Raw genomic sequence first — 17,863 nt, 5'->3', positions numbered from 1 at the left:
GTTTGATATTTGAAATTTATACTTTTTTTGAACATTTTCAAACCATGTATGCTTGAATCCATGTATAAAAAAATCTGTGTATAAGAAGGGCTGACTGTACTTTTACTTCTGAGATTCTATTATATGTTTTAATTTTGATGTTGTTGTTGTTGTGCCTTCAAGTCAACTCTGACTCATGGCAACTGTGATTTATTCAGAGGACATTTGTCAGTGCCTTCCTATAAGTCAGAGAGTGTGCCTTATAGTAAACAATGGATTTGCCTGGCTCAGCTGGCCTCCCAGATTCCTAGTCCAACACTCAAACCACTATACCACACTGGCTCCTCCCTACATCACCATTTAGCACAACAGTAAATGTGGGCATTTCTGCCTTGATAAACCATTGCCTTACATTTTTGGCCCTTTTGGTATATTAACCCCCTATTCCTTACCCATAGGCACTGTTTATCCTTGAATTGTGACAATTTTTGCTATACTTTTATTTTAAAACAAGATTAGATTTTGATTTTCTAAACTGAAGGGTGAGACTTTTATGAACAACATTTTGAGTTAGCAAGACAGGGAGTTTATTTGTGCTTACTGGCTCCAGCTTGAAGAGCTGACCTGTGTTAGGAAAAAATCTTATGACTGTGTGGGTGATTGAGAGGAGATGAAGTACATTGCCAGGAAAACAAGGATTTACTTGTGAGGGTCAGCAGACACATGGCCAGATGTTCTGCTGGGGCTGAAAGGAATAATTTGTGGATAAGAAAAGTCTACCATGTCTTGAGAGAAACTCTTGTGTCCTTTCCTTTATAAGTATTTCCATTTCCATTCAAAATGTTAAATTGTAATGATAAATTGGGAGGCGTGGAATGTCAGTCTAAGAGACTTTCCCATGGAGTAAAGGAAGGGAATTCAGAGTACGAGGAGGAGCTTAGGAGAGGCAGTCACTGGGGGTTTGAGTTTAGTGTAATCAAATATAGCCTTCTGAATCTATCTGAAGACTTTCTTGTGTGCTATACTATGCATGATCACTCAAAAGTAATTTGCTAGATGCAGTGTTGCTTTGTATTCCCAGGGAGGTGTGCATACAATTGGGTATACAACTGTAGGTTAAGGCAGGGGGTATGGACCACACCAGGTGATATCCTAAAAATGGGTGACACAACTACTCCCCAAACATCTGCATTTTGGCTCAAATGGGCTATGATGTTCACCTGTATCCCTTTAAAATACTGAAGTGATGGAGTGAAGGGGGTGAGGCTTAGTGGGAGGAAAGGGGAGAGCTCCCAGGTTTTTTAAAATATAAAATTTAAAATGTCAATTTAAAAACAAATAATTTTTTTTAATTAAAAATTATTCTTTTAATTTTTTTTCTTTAAAAATACACATTTTACAAAATTTTCACTTTAACCACAACTATGTATGTGTAAATGCATTTAGACTGTGTGTATGATATTGTAAGTTAAAGGTATAATTTTAATTTTGCTAGTTGTCACAACTATTCAGTAATATATGGGAATTACAATTTATGAGTAACATTAGTACAAAAAACATCACAAAGAATTCTGTATGGTGTGGTTTGGGAAGAGGTCAATGAGGGGTGACACCATGAGTTACCACACCAGCTAACATCAACCCTAGTGATGCCACTGGTTTTATCGAAGGGTATTTAGAATTCTTGGTCAGAGAGCTCTTCTATTACCTCTGACCAAACTGCAAAGCCTAGAATCCCATAGGAAGCAGCCATGGTAGCTAAGGTGGACTCATCATGTTATACTTGTGTAGTGTGATAGGGCCCATAGTCCCCAAATTTGGCCCTAGCCTAAGTAGATCTACTAGCTCACACTTCTGATGTCAAGAGTGGCTGCTCTTACTGTGATACTCACTCTGGACTGCTATAGCTCAGACTGCAAATGTCTTACACTGTTCCACCATTATGTCTATAAAATAACCTGCTCTAATAACCTGGACACCTTCTAGGATTCTAAACCAATACTGATTTTTAATTCTCCCTTTGGAACAGGCCCAGCATTCTGTTGCCTCTTTCAAACTGGCTCAACATACTGTGCCTTCTTCATCGATTTAATTATAATCCTAGGGTGGTTCTTCCTGTAGATTTACAGCTTGCCAGGATGTTTCACACCTCCCACTTGTCCCGGCAGAAGGAACATACAGGGGAGCTTTTTCTTGCTAGTTTCCTTGAGGATGGAATACTGGAAGATTGTTTGTGTAATATCTGATTATTAATTGGTAGCAGTTGAGCAGTGAAGAAGGAGGAAGGCACACACACAGGGGGCTATGCAAAACCACCAGCCGTATCTCAAAAGCAACATCACATCTTTACTGCTCCCATAGGTTGCTTCTTGGAAGTCAAATCCAAAAGCCCTTTTCATATTTTCTTTGACTAAAACAAAAAGCTACAAAACTAGCATCCTCCCCTCTCTGAGCCACCTTGTTTGCAGCATTACTGGGAGTATGTGAATGATCGATATTCTACTTTCCAGGAACATCAGGTGACCATCAGTGACCACTGTGCAAACATCTTTAGCTACTTATTAAACTATTGAAATCCCAGATATGGCCAATTGTTTACAGACTAGCATTGTAATGGGCAACAAAATCAAAGCTGGCTAAAGTTGTCTTTTGGGATGACAGTCTCCAGAAACCCATAGCAAAAATGGCCAGTAGTTATGTTTGCTAGAGATGCTGGAGTTGTGTTCCAGAGGGTAATATTTCTTTTTTTTAAAGTATTTTATTATTTATTTATATACATATACATATGTATATATGTATACACACACACACACATCAACACATCACTGTCATTAGCAGCTTCACAGCAGCTTCAAAAATGATTAGCTATTCCAATAATTTGATTTTCCAGTTAATATCAATAAACAACCAGTATACTTTCTTCGTACAACATGCATCCTATATGGTTATTTTTGTATTCTACAATATTGCCTTATGTATGTACTGATTCTAAATAACACCAGTCTTTTATTCTCTTCCTTAATTTCTTTCTCCCTATCCTTCTCAAGGTTACTTTGTTTCTATATAATTGCAACACTTTTTATGTTATTTTACATCTCTTTCCAGCGTTTACCACAAAACGACCTTATGGCCTCCCATTGCTCATCAATCTTTGCCTCATCTTTCCCATGTATTATTTTTGTTAATCGATCCATGTCCATCATGTCAAGTAATTTCAGTAGCCACAGATCAATGGAAGGTATCTCGTTTGACTTCCAGTATTGTGCCAGAAGTATCCTTCCGGCAGAGGGTAATATTTCCAAGATTAGAAGAATATCCTTTGCTGCAGTATTTTTGTTGAAGGTGTCAGCCAGGCATACCTTCTTCCATGATACAACAAGCTGTAAGAAGAAAAGACAGAATAGCTTTATTCCTATCTCAGTTCTTTTCCATTCTTCTTTTCCAAGTGACCTTCAATATTCCATTGCTACACTGTCAGAAGAAAAATTGGATGTAGATATGTACAGTATGTGTGTGTGTGTGTTTGTGTAGAAAGAGAGAAGTTCCAGTCCTGTTGGCCCTCACAACCTGTGTTCACTAGTAGAAGGATTGATGCCCCCAGTCAAAATGATCAGCAGAGCACACAAAGACTGCTGTTCTATCAGCTTTTGCTATGGATAACAAATTTGCTTCCATAAATGACTTGACATGGGAAACATCCCAACTCAAGCCATGAAGGTGAGCATTTAACCCTGGTCCAAACAGTTTTGCTCAGCCTAAACAACTTCACAGGGTTGTTATCAGGCTAATGTGTTTGTGATAGGAAGCCAAACCATACAGCAATAGTAAGTACATTTCTATACTGCTTATCAGTGCACTTAAGCACTGCCCAAGAGGTTTACAATGTGTAAGCCAATTGCCCCCAACAAGCTGGGCCACCTCGAAAGGATGCAAGGCTGAGTCACCCCTGAACCCCTGGCTGGTATTGAACTCACAACCTTGTGGTTTGTGAGTGACTGACTGCAGTACAGGCATTTAACCACTGCGCCACCAGAGTGCCCTTATTCTGTGCCGAAACATCTGGTGCAACAAGCTTACTTCTATTATCAACTAGGGTAGGATTTCATTCACTAAATGGATCGTCCTTCACTACAGATGCTGTAAGTTGTTCTAACTTTTTCTGGTGGTGGGTAGTTACACACACGTGCCTTATAAGATCACTGCCAATGAGACAGAGAGTCAGGATATCCAAACATACTGCTCTTCAACTCTTCTTGCCAGTCTTTATATTTACTATTTTAATATTAAATATTAACTTGGGCTACTGGTACAGAAAATGCAGGACTGCCCAAGCCTTTCATAATAATAATAATAATAATAATAATAATAATAATAATAATAATAATAGGATTTATTTATATGCCACCCAATCACTGGGAATCCAGGCGGCTTACAACAGAGGGGATAATAGACGGTTCCCTGCCCTCAGGCTTACAATTTAAAAGATATGACACAAAAAGAGAAGGGAATGGTGAAGGGGGGAGGGGATCAGGTCCAGCTTTCTTCTCTCCCTCTGAGGCCTGGACCAAGGCAGATGGACCGGAGGGAGGGCTCTTCTTCTTCAGGCTAGCCCTGGTAGAGCTGGGCCAGCCTATCTCCCCCTCACAGGCCGAAGGATGACAGTTATGGAGGGAGGAACCTCTTTCTTCAGGCTAGCCCTGCTGGAGCTGGGCCAGCCTATTCTCTCCCTCACAGGCCAAAAGATGACAGTTATGGAGGGAGGGCGCTCTTTCTTCAGGCTAGCCTCGATGGAGCTGGGCCAGCCTATTCTCCCCTGCATAGGCCGAAGGATGACAGTTATGGAGGGAGAAGCCTCTTTCTTCAGGCTAGCCCTGATGGAGCTGGGCCAGCCTATTCTCTCCCTCCCAGGCTGAAGGATGTCAGTTATGGAGGGAGGGCACTCTTTCTTCAGGCTAGCCTCGATGGAGCTGGGCCAGCCTATTCTCCCCCTCACAGGCCGAAGGATGACAGTTATGGAGGGAGAAGCCTCTTTCATCTGGCTAGCCCTGATGGAGCTGGGCCAGCCTATTCTCCCCCTCCCAGGCTGAAGGATGACAGTTATGGAGGGAGGAGGCTCTTTCTTCAGGCTAGCCCTGATAGAGCTGGGCCAGCCTATTCTCTCCCTCACAGGCCGAAAGATGACAGTTAAGGGAATGACTTGCTCTTGTGGTAATATGTTCTTGGGATGCGTTAAATTAGGTTTTACTATACAAACTTCGGATCCTGTATTTCTTAGTCCCCAGATCAATTGATCTTGGATCTGCAGCTTTTCCCCATACTCTGTTTTCATTCCTGTATCTAGTGTTACAAACAGGCAAAGCTTAGCCTGCTGAACCAATTCAATACCATTGTAACTATCATAACTATGGAGATTATCACACAGCTTTCCCCCCGATCTGGGCAGGGGTTGAGACTGGGCTAGGACCATGTGTTATCACACAGCTCCATGCCCAGATTGTTACCATCCCGTACCCGACTGGAACGTCTCCCATTACTTTGCTAAGAATGGAAAAGAAGCGTTTTTAGCTAAGTATGGGAGAAATCCTGATCTGACACAGGATAGTAATGATCTGGGCATGGAGATGTGTAACAAGACATGGTCTCAGCTTGTGCCCAGATCAGGAAAAGATATCCAGTGCAATAATCTTCTATGACATGTGCAACCCTGGGATTTGTAATATGGCAAGAATTCTCTCCTACAAGAGCTATAGTACAAGTCTCTGTATCTCACCTAGCTACAGATACCAGGATGCTATAGGATTAAACTAACTATAAAGTTAAAAGTGATCAATGTGATAATGTCAAGAAGTAAAGGCCCTAGGCATGGTGGAACTGGGTCTGCCCTCCCCTTTTCTTCCTGCAAGGCCAGGATATTAGCAGTTTGAAATGAAAGGAAGGTCTTTCATCTTCCTTTGAGCCTAGGCATGGTGGAGCTGTCCCTGCCCAACCCTTCTCCCCCTGCAAGGCCAGGACATAAGAAGAAGGTCTGGGGGGAAGGGAGAAAAAAATGGGGGGGGAGCAAAAAAGGATGAAAATCAATTATGGAATATTTTATTTTAGCATGATTCAGGGAAAACGCAGACAATTTTTCTCCTAATTTCTTCCCGGGCCTTCACACCTCTAGCCTAGGCATAGTGCATACTACTGCTAATACTACTATCAGTAATAGGCATACTACTGGTGATACTAATACAGTGGGCCCTTGGTATCTGCTGGGGTTGGTTCCAGGATGCCCTGTGGATACCAAAATCAATAGATGTTCAAGTCCCATTAAATACCATAGTATTTAGTAACATGGTGTCCCATATATAAAATGGCAAAATCGAAGTTTGCTGTTTAGAATTTATATACATTCTGAATATTTTCATGCTGTGGATAGTTGAATCTGTGGATAAAAAAAATCTGTGGTTACGGAGAGTCAACTGTAATAATAACTTTCCCCTCGTCTCCACAGAGTTTAGACTGGGAAATAAACCTCTGGTGAGCTCTAGTGGACACACTGAATGCTACAGCTAACAAGAGCAGCAATGTAAGATAACAACATACAGCTCTCTCTCATACACGCACACATTCACACGCACACACCAACAAGGTTTAAGCAGCCCCCCTTACTGGAGGATGGGGATCAAATTTACCAAAAACCAAGTGTCAACAGCCTAACAGGTTTGACTGAGGAAATTTCATGGGGTAAAACTCCTGCACTGCACTTTTATAGTGCTGCTATTCCGCTTTTACAGCTCTGCCTGCCTCCTGTGTCATTCTGGGATTTGTATTTTAGGGAAAGGCATTTAGAGTTTTCAACCAGAGAGCTCTTAGGCCTCACTGAACTACAAGCCCCAAAATGCCACAGGAGGCAGCCAGCGCAGTAAAAGTGGAATAGCAGCACTATAACAGTCTAGTGTGGTAATCTCTTAAAACTGAATCCACAATCATCATCATCATGGTTTATTTGTATAGGGCCATAAATTTGCATGGCCCTTGCAGAAACAATCTATAGAATAATTATAAACAAATTATGCAAGTAAAATACAGTACTGTAGAAGCAACTGACACATAATCAAATATAAAATTATAAAACAATGTTAATGTAAAGTTCCAAATGCTTAAGCAAACAGGAATGTCTTCAGTTCAGATTTAAAACTAGTCAAGGAGGAGGCAGTCCGCAAATATTGAAGGAGGCTATTCCAGGAATACAGTGCAGCCAGTGAGTGAAAAAGGAGGAAGCCGAGAAGAGGAAACCCTTGGTTGGATAAGAAGCTCAGAGTTCCTGGAATGGAAATTTCAAGCAGGCTGAGAACAAGAAATAATAATATGTATGTTGTTGTGTGCCTTCAAGTCATTGTGGTGTGACCCTATTTTGGGGTTTTCTTTGCAAGATTTGTTCAGAGGGGGTTTGCCATTTCCTTCCCCTGAGGCTGAGAGAGTGTGACTTCTTGCCCAAGACCACTTACTGGGCGGAGGTTAGGTTTTTTCCTCATGCTTCAACGGCCATTTTTCTTAAAGCCTGGATATTTTTCACCCTTCGATCGAAGTGCTTTTGTAATTTAATCACTGTGGAATTAGACCACACTGTCCAACAAACTACAGCTTGCAAAATTCCATAGCATGGAGCGAGCCATGGCAGTTAAAGCAGTGTCAAACCAGATTATTTCTGCAGTGCAGATGCATCCTGTATTAAGACTCATTGAGAGCAGAAGCAGAAGGGCCAGGAAAACAGTCCTTCTGAGCCTCTGAGCTTTGCTTTCCATGTCCCAAAACCAAAAAAGTAAATTAAGGGAGTGCCAAAACACACTGCAGAAATAACCCAGTTTGAGATCGCTCTAACTGCCCTGGCTCAATGCTAGGGAACTGTAGTTTTGTGAGACATTTAGGCTTCTCAAGTTCTCAGTCAGAGAGCTCTGCTGCCACAATAAACTACAATTCCCAGGATTCCCTAGCACTGAGACAGGGCAGTTAAAGCAGTGTTAAAATGGATTATTTCTGCAGTGTGTGCTTTGGAGGTTAGAGCCATCATCACAGCCCTACACTGAAACCACTCAAGAGATGGGAGGTGGGCCACTTCAAGCGGTGTCAAACTGCGTTATCTCTACAGTGCAGCTGCTGGAGCCGGTGAAGAAAACACTGGAGATAAGGTTTGCATTTTACTGTGGAGGAGAGGCTGAGGAAAGAGGCAGCAAAGGCGCCTGTTATAGTGGCTCTCATTAAAGTTTAACCAGGAGGCTGTGGCCTCCTTTCCCTAGAAGGGCCTTGCTTCTTCCACGCTGCATCTTCCGCCCTGCTTGCATTGTGGGAGTTGTAGTTTGGCGCCCAGGAGGCCTTTCCCCTCCCCTTCCCTCCCTTTCACAGACGAGAACTACATCTCCCAGCAGCCACGTGCGACAAAGCGCTTCATGTGGTCTGGCTGCTGCTGCTGCTGCTGGAAAAGGAGGAGGACAGAGGCTCTTTCAGCTCAAGGCCCATAAAGGTAACGAGGAAGCCTGGAAAGGCTCCATCCGCACTGCAGAATTAACCCGGTTTGATACCGCTTTAAGCGCACTGGCTCCATGCTATGGAGTTTGTTGGGGCCACAACAAACTCCAATTCCCAGAATTCCATAGCATGGAGCCAGGTTAATGCAGGTAATGCATAGCATGGAGCCAAGTTAATGCTGGAGCCAGGTTAATGCAATCCTAGGGTTTGTTGTTTTGGGAGGCATCAGCACTCTTTTTGGGCAAGAAAGGGGCTTAAAGACCTTCTTGTTGAGGACACCTCCAGGGCCTAAAAATGATGTGTGTCAGTGGTCCCCAAACTGTGCTCTTTAAGAGATTTTGGACTTCATCTCCCAATGTTGGTCAATAGTCATGGATTCTGGGAGCTGAAGTCCAAAGTCCCTTAAAGAGCACAGTTTGGGAACCGCTGTCAGATGAACTCCTGCATGGGGTATCTGGATTTCAGATTTTGAAATACCCCATTCAGAAAGTCAGGCATTTATCTTGTTTCTGTTGTTCATTTACTAACTTAGGCCAACTCTATCATTTAAGCTGCACCCATGATATTGTAATTTAAAAGTATAATTTTAATTCTGATAAGTTATGTCACAACTATTGCCAGTGTATTGTGTGCCTTCAGGTCGTTTCTGACTTATGGCGAACCTATCATGGGGTTCACTTGGCAAGATTGGTTCAGAGGAGTTTTTGTCCTGGCTTTTCCCTGAGGCTGAGAGAGTGCGCCTTGCCCAAGATCATCCAGTGGGTTTCATGGCAGAGTGAAGAATTGAACCTTGGTCTCCAGAGTCGTAGCCCAACCCTCAAAACACTCTCTGCGCCTTGAAAAACTAAAGATGTTATAAAACTACCAATGGAGCTCCTGCACTTAAAAGTGGTGTCAAAGTGCATTATTTCTACAGTGTGGATGCACCCTTTGGCACTCAAACTCACACCATGCAGGGTGTGGAGAAAGAGATTTGAGGTCAGACTCTCAGCAGATCTGTGTGTGTTTCTGCCCTGTCATTTTTGCCGCCTACTGGGATTTCCACATGCCATCTGTGACAAAGGAAATGTCTGTGTCTATCTGTTCTGCTAATCTAATCAGCAAATGAGGGAAGTGGATGTTAAAGCAGTTAATACTTTTATCTTTCTTGGGTTAAGGCTTATTTGTCAATTTGTGATTATTTGCTCCTTTCCTCTGGGAGCATAAAACAACAAAAGACAAGAAATAAATGGAATAGATAAATAGTAAATTAAGATTACTGAATGTTAGAAAACACAGCCACAAATGCCCACCAGCTATTAAAACAATTCTTGGTCTGCCATCAGTGAAAAGAATTGCTCACAGGCAGGTGAAAAAGAGAGCCGATGCTGAAATTTAAAAACTATCCATGGCCACAAAGCTTTGTCATATTGGAAGATTTTAGCCCTCTGCTGGAAACGCAATTGAATTTTTTAAAAGTTCACTAAACCTTTTTACTCAGCAGTAGGTTCTATTGAATTCAAGGAGACTGAGGGCCCAAACAGACAGGTGAAAATAAAGCTGCTTCAAGTCACTTTGGAGGTATGCTGTTTAAATGAAACACACACCTTAAGAGGCCAGAAGCTGTGCCAAAGCACTGGACTGGAGTGTGGCTTTAGCATGGCTTCCAGCCTCAGTTAGGATGCATGTATAACTTAAACAGCATACCTCCAAAGTGACCCGAAGTAGCTTTATTTTGGCGTATCTGTTCAGGCCCTTACTCCTCAGCAAATATATTTCAGTTGCAGTTTTAAAGGATTGAAAAATCTGTTAATAGACTCCTGCAATGCTGTGTAAATTGGCTAACGAAACTTTAATAAGTTTAGTCTTGAAGGTGCCACAAAACTCTTGTGTTGTCTTTGCTGTGACAGGTAACATGGGGTGTCCTAAGAAAATATACCAAACAATGTGCTGGAAAGAAAAAGATTTATAATGACTATGAGTGTGTTATTATTTTGTTCTGATGATCCCACCTTGTAAAGGTGGGTCTGGTCTATGTAGGCAGTCATAGTCATAAAGTGGTATATATGACACAGTCTTTTGACAGACTGTACCTGCTCTTCTACATCCGGCACAGTTGCCAACTCCAGCAGATAGGATTGTATAGATGCCTTAAAATCCTGCTTCCTAGGCAGAAAGTAAAATATAAATACAGTAGTAGTGAGTGAATGAATAACAAAGGTAGTTACAGTACAGCAGAAGGGGCTGGGAAGACACAGTGGGTTAGAGCTGGACAGCCCTGCACTGCATGGGATACCAAAGCATATCTTCCAATATAATTCTTGTAGTCCTGAGGGATTAGAGTGATAACCCCTCCTGGGCTGGATTGGCATCAGATGGTCTTAATGGCCCCAGGCAGACTCAATTTTTCATTCTTTCTTGTGGGTATTGACCACTGCAAATATACATCGTGGATACATTTAAGTGGAAGTCTCTTAACTACAGCAGGGGTGGGAATCATGTGGCCCTCTGGTTGCTTTTGAACTAAAGGTCCCTGCAGCCATAGCCAGCAGTGAGGAATTCTGGAGGTTGGTGTTAAGGTTGGTCTTGCTCAGTGAAAATTGGTAAACAGGACACAAAGGGCCCATTCAGACTACCTTTTACCCCGGATCAGAAATCAATTCTTCCACGTGAAGTTCATATTGGGCCCGATTATGTCACAATCCATTTCGAGGCATGCACAAGGAAATGCTCTTTAGCCCGGGTCATCCAGATTCGGGGGAAAATCCGTCTTTGCTGAAAAAACCTGGTTTCCGCGAAATATGAACTTGCCTTCGATCATGATCAAGTCAAGTTCAGGGGAGGGATTAAGGTCAGAGGGCAGGCTGAGGGCAGAGCATTCCCTCCCCTCATCAGAGAAGGAGGAGGAGGAAGGAGCCTGGATGCAAAAAGGGGAATCTGACAGGAGGCAGGGGGACAGGAGGCTAAAGGGGAAATCAGGGTGACTGATAGGGGCTGCAAAGGGCTGTCAGAGGGAGGGCGGGGGGAACTGGAGAAAGTGACGGAGAAGGAGGAGGAGGAGGAGGATGAAGGAGCCGCGGGAAGAAGGGAGCCATGCATTCTGTAACGGAGCAGGAGGAGGAGGATGAAGGAGCCAGGGCAGGTCAGAGAGAGGGGAGAGTTGGAAGGAAGGAAGGAAGGAGGAGGAGGATTGCCAAGGGAAATCAGGCTGTAGAAGGGACCTCTCTCTCTTTTTATTTTTCACAGTCTATGCACATGATTTTTGGGGTGACATAGAATGTGTGCTTGCTTGCTTGTGCTACTTTCATTTCCTCTTGCTCCTGGAATTTAAGAGCCATTATTATTATTATTATTATTATTATTATTATTAGTGTTATATGTCGATGCTACAGTCAGAATGCCTGTGCTGCATTTCCCTTTTATTCCCAATTGATTCCATGGGTCTACTTTAGTTGGAACTGACAGGTCACTCTCTCTCAGACTCAGTGGAAGGCAATGGCAAACCTTCTCTGAAGAGAATGTAAGCAGGAGGAGAAGAGTCAGTTCAGGTCAGAGGCAAGGCATGAACGGAGTTCGCATCAGGCACCTTCCCCCCTTTTTTATTTTTTAAAATTATTTTTGGCAAAAAATGTGCATGTTTTTTGCTTGAGGTAGATATATAGATAGATAGAAAATAGCCAGCTGCTTGTTCACTCTCCCACTTCCAGAAAAGGGGAAATGTTGCAAAGAGTACTTTGCAAAAAAAAATTTTTTTTCCTTTGCGAATGAATGCTACAATTTGAATGTTACAAAAGTTTCTCTTTCCACTTTGGCAAATTGATACATGCTTTTGCTACTGTCTCTAAGGAATTCAGGGGTAGCCTAAAGAATGCATGGCATCGCATCCTTTTCTGGCATTCCGAGGTGAGGAATTTATTATTATTATTATTATTATTATTATTATTATTATTATTACTACTAAATGCGTATGAGGCATTCTAGGGTGGCAAAGAGGGGGGATACAGGATGCAGAGATGGCATTAGCTTGCATTTGGGGGTTGAAAATGGGGCCAAGGGCAGATCATAACCTGCACTGACCCAAATGCTCACAACACACACACACACAGGAGTTTTTTAAATTTGACAAGTGGTGTCTGGTCCTTTAAAAAAAGGAGGGGGGAAGCACACTGTCAATGCCCCAATGAGTGCTGGAAACGTCACCTATGACAATCGCTTGATTGACAGCAGGAGCCTTCATATTAAACCCGATTTTCCCAAGAGGGCATTCAGGTTAAAATGCCCCTGATTTGTAGTGGGCACTTGCTTACGGAGAGATTCGGGAGGGGGCCCTCCGAATCTGCCCAGTTCCTTCCAGGGCAAATCCGCCAGTGGGAACGGGGCCCTAAAAAGATCTTGGGTCTATTCTTAACCCTCCCCCTTGAAAGGATCCAGGTTTCGTGCTCTCAAGCCTGTCCTGGAGGAAGAACAGACAGTGGCAGAGTAGTACCATACTATTGCTTCTCTTTGACTCCAATAAATCTCAGGTTATAGGCACAGATAGAGGGAAATAAATCCTTTTGTTAATTCCAGCTAGAATAGACAGATTGAGCAAATAATAGAATCATAGAGTTGATGACTACAAGGGTCATCCAGTCCAACCCTCTGCCATGCAGGAACTCACAATCAGAGCACCCCTGACATATAGCCATCCAGCCTCTCTTTAAAGACCTCCAAAGAAGGAGACTCCACCACACTCCAAGGGAGTGTTTTCCACTGTCAAACAGATCTTGCTGTCAGGATGCTCCTCCTAATATTGAGGTGGAATCTCTTTTCCTGTAGTTTGCATCCATTATTCCAGGTCCTATTCTCTGGAGCAGCAGGAAACAAACTTGTTCCATCCTCATGTCACCTTTTAACCTTCTTTTCTTCAGGCTAAACATACCTAGCTCCCTAAGTATCTCTGGGATTTACTCATATGTTGACTTTAGTCAACAGTTGTTCTAACCTTTCCTTTCCCAGAGCTAAAAGGAAAATAATGAGGATGAGTCTACAAGCCTGCCTCATATCCCTCCCTCACTCTGTCCCGCCCTTAGGAGGGATATGCAACTATATAACTAGAAAATATTCTAAAATGTAAAGACATACAACTGAGCACGAAAGTTAGAATCATACAAGCCACTGTACAGTGCGCCCTTTTTTTATGCAGGGGGTCCATTCCAGACCCCCCCCCCTAAAAAAAAGCGTATCCTTGAGCCCCATTGAAAATAATGGGACTTGTGCATGGCGTAGTGTTGTGGCAGTACGCACCCGCCATGGGCATGCACCCCATTATTCTTAATAGGACGCGACACCCCTTGCATCCCGCAGGCTCCCTAGCAGCTTTCAGCGTATGCTGAAAGCCATGTATGGTGTGTCCGCATATGACGCGGGCACACTGTATTCCCTATCACCATGTATGAATGTGAGAGATGGATAGTCAAGAAAGCAGATAGGAAGAAAATCAATGCATTTGACATCTGGTGTTGGAGAAGAGTATTGAGGATACCATGGACAGCCAAGAAGTCAAACAAATGGATCCTCGAGCAGATCAAACAAGAAATCTCTCTGGAAGCCAAGATGACTAGGCTGATGCTGTCATACTTTGGCTACATCATGAGAAGGCAAGACTTATTGCAAAAAACAATAATGCTAGGAAAGGTGGATGGAAGCAGAAAGAGAGGAAGGTTGCATGCTAGATGAATGGACTCTATGTACAGGACCTAAGCAAAGCAGTGGAGGATAAGGAGTCCTGGAGATAACAACAACAACAAACCTGAACATGTGCTCCTGGCACAACGTTGTTCCTGAGCCTCCTATTTCTTACTCTGTAATACCCTAAAGGCACCATATCCTGTCAGATATTGGAAGCTGAGTGGGGCCATCCCTGGTTACAACTTGAATGAGAGACCACTGAGAAATTTCAGGGGAAAGAACGTGCCAGATCACCTCTGAGTATTTCTTGCCTAAGAAAACACTATGAGAATTAATGGAGCCGCCATGAGTTAGCAGGCAACTTGAAGGTGCATACTCTCACAATGCCAGTCTCATTGAAAGATAGCAGTGAGTACAGCAGTGGAGGTCGAAGGGGAGAATCAGGTATGGAAACCTACTGAATCAACAGGGGCAGTGATTCTTTAATTAGATGTTGAATGTGCCTTATAAATTAAACAGGACCTCTGAAGTTGAAAGCCTGAGCAGAAGACAGTTTCCATGCTTTGTGATTAATTGCATGTTCCAATAGCAGTGCAGAAAATATTTTTAATGTTTATTTTGTTATAATAATAATAATAATAATAATAATAATAATAATAGTTTATTTATATTCTGCCTTTTCCCAAAGGAATCAAGGCGGATTACAAAACAGAAAATGACAATAAAAATGCAAATTACAATAAAATCACATTTTGAAATAACCCCTTACCCCCACCTCTTCCCAATCATAACCCCCACCAGGCAGGTTTTAAAGCCTCAGAGTCCTCTATGTCCAACGCTCAGGTGTCCTCCAGCGTCTCCACTCCAGTGGGGGATATTTGGCAAGGAGGAGAGGCAGGTTTTAAAGCCTCAGAGTCCTCCACGGCCCATGCCCAGGTGTCCTCTGGAGTCTCCACTCTAGTTTCACTGTTCCAAATTCCTTTAAAACAGATTTTTCAAAAATAATGCCTACAGCATAGAGCCTAGGATTATAGTTCAATTTATTTCCAGGTTAACATGGCTACAAATTTGGGCTGCAGGTCCATTTTGATTTCCCCTGGGGAAGCCTAATCTCAAGCCTAATCAATTTTGCAACCTGTTTTTTGTTATTGTTGTTTTCTTGTCAAACAATCCAGCCTAGTCAGCTTCACAATGTAGGTATACGACGGATTGTCTTGATTTTCCGTCCTTGTTTGATGTGTTGGACATTCATGTTTTACTAGAAAACCGCAACATCTTCCCCCTTCACCTCAGAGCAGTCCCCTTTTTATTCTCTAACTTATTTTTGTATCATAATTGTGCAAATATTCAGTCATTTAAAGAAGGAAGCAAAAACATTTTCTATTAAAAATCTAATTGCACAAGGTATTGGGGAAGGTAAGACAATTGTTCATTTCAGGAGAACAGAACAGTTGAGGAAGCAATGTCCAACAACATCTGGAGGACTGTATAATTTCCACCCATGATTGCTTCCTGAACTGTTCTGCTCTCCTGAAATGAACAAATTACCTTCCCTTCCCCAATACCTTGCGCAGTTAGCTAGTTAATGGGGCCACAAAAACAGCCACACTTAGCACACCTCTAATTTGGATGATTAAAAAAAATCTAGATGAAACACAGGAAAGGAGACAAGAGCTTTTTAGAGGAGTCACTATGTGGGCCATGAAATGACACTGCAGACGCAATTCAATCAATGGGTAAAGGAGAGATTTCCCCAACCCATGGTCCACACCAGGGGTCGGCAACCTACGGCCCACGGGCCGGATCCGTCCCAGTGAGGCCTTGGGATCGGCCCCAGCCCGGTCCTGCCGCCGATTGCCGCCCCCGCTGCAGCTTCCGCGCTGCTCCGGGCGCCATTTTGAGTTCGGCCCCCCAGTTGTCTGAGGGACAGCAACTCGGCCCCCGGCTCAAAAAGGTTGCCTACCCCTGGTCCACACACTCCAGGAACAGTTCCTCCAGCCCTTCCTCCATGGTACCTTTTTTCTGTCCGTCTTATAAGGAAATTGTGCTGCCCTTCTATGCTTTCCCTCCTCAGCAGCTCTTCTGACCGCCCTCTCATACCACACAATTATAGCCCTATGACTCCAGCCTAATTGCCATGGCAACATTCTATGGAATCATGGGATTGGCAGTATAGGGAATGGTACTTAGAATCCTGAAGCAGAGAGTGTCTCTGAAACTACAAAACCCAGGATTCCATAGGATGCAACCATGACAGTTAAAAGTGTAAAACATTCAGAGGTACTTGTGTTTTGCCATTTAACAAATACAAACAAAAACCCATCAAAGTGGAAACATTGTGCTATAACTGTATAGTGTAAAGGGGCCCTGAGATAAGAAAAAAAGATGGGAGAAGCAATAGGAAAACATGGTAGAGTTTACAGGTGGATGACTGTTTCCCTGAAACCTTAATTCAGTGAATAAAATTCATCACACGAAGCAGTCTGTTGCACACCAATAGCCTTGACTGGAAGTAGCGCTCTTTCTCCCCCAGGCTTTTGGCTTAATCATAGTACAGTTGTCCTTCTGAATTTGCAGGGGATCCATTCTGGGGACCCTGCAAATTTGAAATTTCACGGATATTCAAGTCCCATTGTCTCCAATGGTGCGCCGCCATTGGGGACAATGGGAACTTGAGTATCCTCCCTCCCTCCCTCTCTCCCTCCCTCCTTACCTTATTGAGGCAAGGCCTTGGCCAGCACAGGCTTCTTCGTGCTGGTATGGCTTTGCCTTGGCCAGAGCACCACCGTGCCGGCTAGGAGAATGGCCGCACCGGCCGAAGGAAGGCTGCACCGGCCAGGGAAAAACCGTACCAGTCAGGGTCTTGCTTTAGCTGGTGCGGTCTTCCTCTGGCCAGTGAGGTCTTTGTCTGGCTGGCGCAGCCTTGCCTTGAAATAACAATGAAAGAATAACAGTGGGTTTTTAGACTATTATATATACTCATATATAAGTCTAGAAATTTAGGTCCAAAAATTGACCCAAATAACATATGTTGACTATCCACAGGTCCATGTAAGTACTATACTCTAACTCTTATTTTAAAAGGTACCATCCCTGGTGAAAGGGAAGAGTGTAATCTGCCCTAGGCACCTCTCTGCTTTCTCATCAATCCAGCTTTTAGGATGAGCAAAAACAGTTATGCTTACTCTAATTTTGTAAGTTGTTTGGCAATGTTTTCCATTGCGTCATCCTTTGGATCCTTTGTTACATTCCATAATTTTGGCCCCAAAACCTTCCCTTGACTTATGCATGAGATCAAATTATAGGTGAGTATATATGATATATGTATTTCTTTTAATTCAAAATTAACAATGCAGTAGGTCCTTGGTATATGCTGGGGTTTGGCTCCAGGACAAACACACAAACGGAGACCAAAACCCATGAATGCTCAAGTCGTATTATATTCAATGCTGTAGTAAAATGCTGTCCCTTGTAAAAATGGCTATTGCATATTGGTTTGTTTGTTTGTTTGTTTATAAATTTCAAGCTATGGATGATTGAATTGGTGCATGTACAATCTGTGGATATGAAGGGCGGACTGCATATGCCTGTGAAATGAAACAACCAGGTCAGATAAGCCTTGTATAAGTAGACAAAAACATTTTGAACCTTCCAGAGACCACTTTAAGGCTTTTTCTAAAATGCATCCAGAGATTACTTTTTCATTGACCAGCCACCACTTTTCTTA

At 42.9% G+C, this 17,863-nt stretch overlaps 1 protein-coding gene across 4 annotated transcripts in view; it reads left to right on the top strand.

The window, feature by feature from the left end:
- Nucleotides 1–8,288: 8,288 nt before the first annotated feature.
- Nucleotides 8,289–17,863, top strand: part of SLC19A1 (solute carrier family 19 member 1) — a 29,288-nt gene continuing 19,713 nt past the window's right edge. For 2 of the 4 annotated variants that reach the window (XM_042444000.1, XM_042444004.1), the window contains exons 1-2: nucleotides 8,289–8,482; nucleotides 12,313–12,369. The gene's annotated coding sequence lies outside the window, so the exon portion shown is untranslated. The remainder of the gene's footprint in view (nucleotides 8,483–12,312; nucleotides 12,370–17,863) is intronic. The other 2 variants (XM_042443995.1, XM_042444012.1) reach the window with 1 other exon arrangement.

This window comes from Sceloporus undulatus, chromosome 1 (genome assembly GCF_019175285.1).
Source record: "Sceloporus undulatus isolate JIND9_A2432 ecotype Alabama chromosome 1, SceUnd_v1.1, whole genome shotgun sequence".
NCBI classification, from domain to species: Eukaryota; Metazoa; Chordata; class Lepidosauria; order Squamata; family Phrynosomatidae; genus Sceloporus; species Sceloporus undulatus.
The sequence above is the reverse complement of the archived record's forward strand: the minus strand, read 5'-3'. Positions and strand labels throughout refer to the sequence as shown.